Consider the following 909-nt stretch of genomic DNA (forward strand, 5'->3'; position numbering starts at 1 on the left):
GAACGAACGAACGAACGAACGAACGAACGAACGAACGAACGAACGAACGAACGAATGAATGAATGAATGAATGAATGAAATTTCACTTTTATAGATCCCCGTGGGAGAAATTTGGTTTTCAACGGCAATGCGTATATTATACGAGATACATAAATATATGGTACATATGACACATAAATACATAGGAGCATGGGAAAATAAATTCAGATAATCACTACAAACGTGCCATTGCTGATTGTCACTGTGCAGCGCCTGATGGTTTTTATGGGAGGTGGTTTGTTTTTTCTTGTCCTTTTTGTGTGTGTGTGGGGGGGGGGGGGTGTCTTTGGTTGCTATGTTTTAGTTTATTTTTGTTTTGTTTTTCCTAGAAGGTTGGGGCGACTGTCAGTGACAATTACAACAGCCATTATTGCGGGCGTGGTTGTTGATGATTTGTCAGCAGTACCGTCATTGTTTTTGTAGGGTGGGTTGTTTTTAAAGAGAGGAAACGGGAGAACGAGTGGGAGAAAGTACATGTGACATGTGTGTGTGAGTTTATGAGTGTGTGTGTGTGTGTGTGTGTGTGTGTGTGTGTGTGTGTGTATTTGTGTGTTGGGGGTAGGGGGGTATCGTTGCCGAGAAGTTAAAGTGTTTGCCTCTCATCCAAAGGTCCCGGGTTCGAATCCGGGTAGCGATGGAATGTTTTTTTTCTCTCAAATATTCTCCTTTCACATACTTTCTTGCTCCCTAGCAAAGTTCTGTTGTCTTTTTTTGTCTCCACTTTCTGCCCCCACCCCTCACTTCCTTTGACCCCTCATCTGGGCTCCTGATTCTTTCTGCAGCTTTTCTACTTCTTCTCCTTGGCTCCTTCTTACTGCTGTCTTTCAGCCACACCCCTGATCTTCTGGTAGGTAAGATCTACACCTAGCC

Source organism: Aplysia californica, unplaced genomic scaffold, assembly GCF_000002075.1.
Source record: "Aplysia californica isolate F4 #8 unplaced genomic scaffold, AplCal3.0 scaffold00281, whole genome shotgun sequence".
NCBI classification, from domain to species: Eukaryota; Metazoa; Mollusca; class Gastropoda; order Aplysiida; family Aplysiidae; genus Aplysia; species Aplysia californica.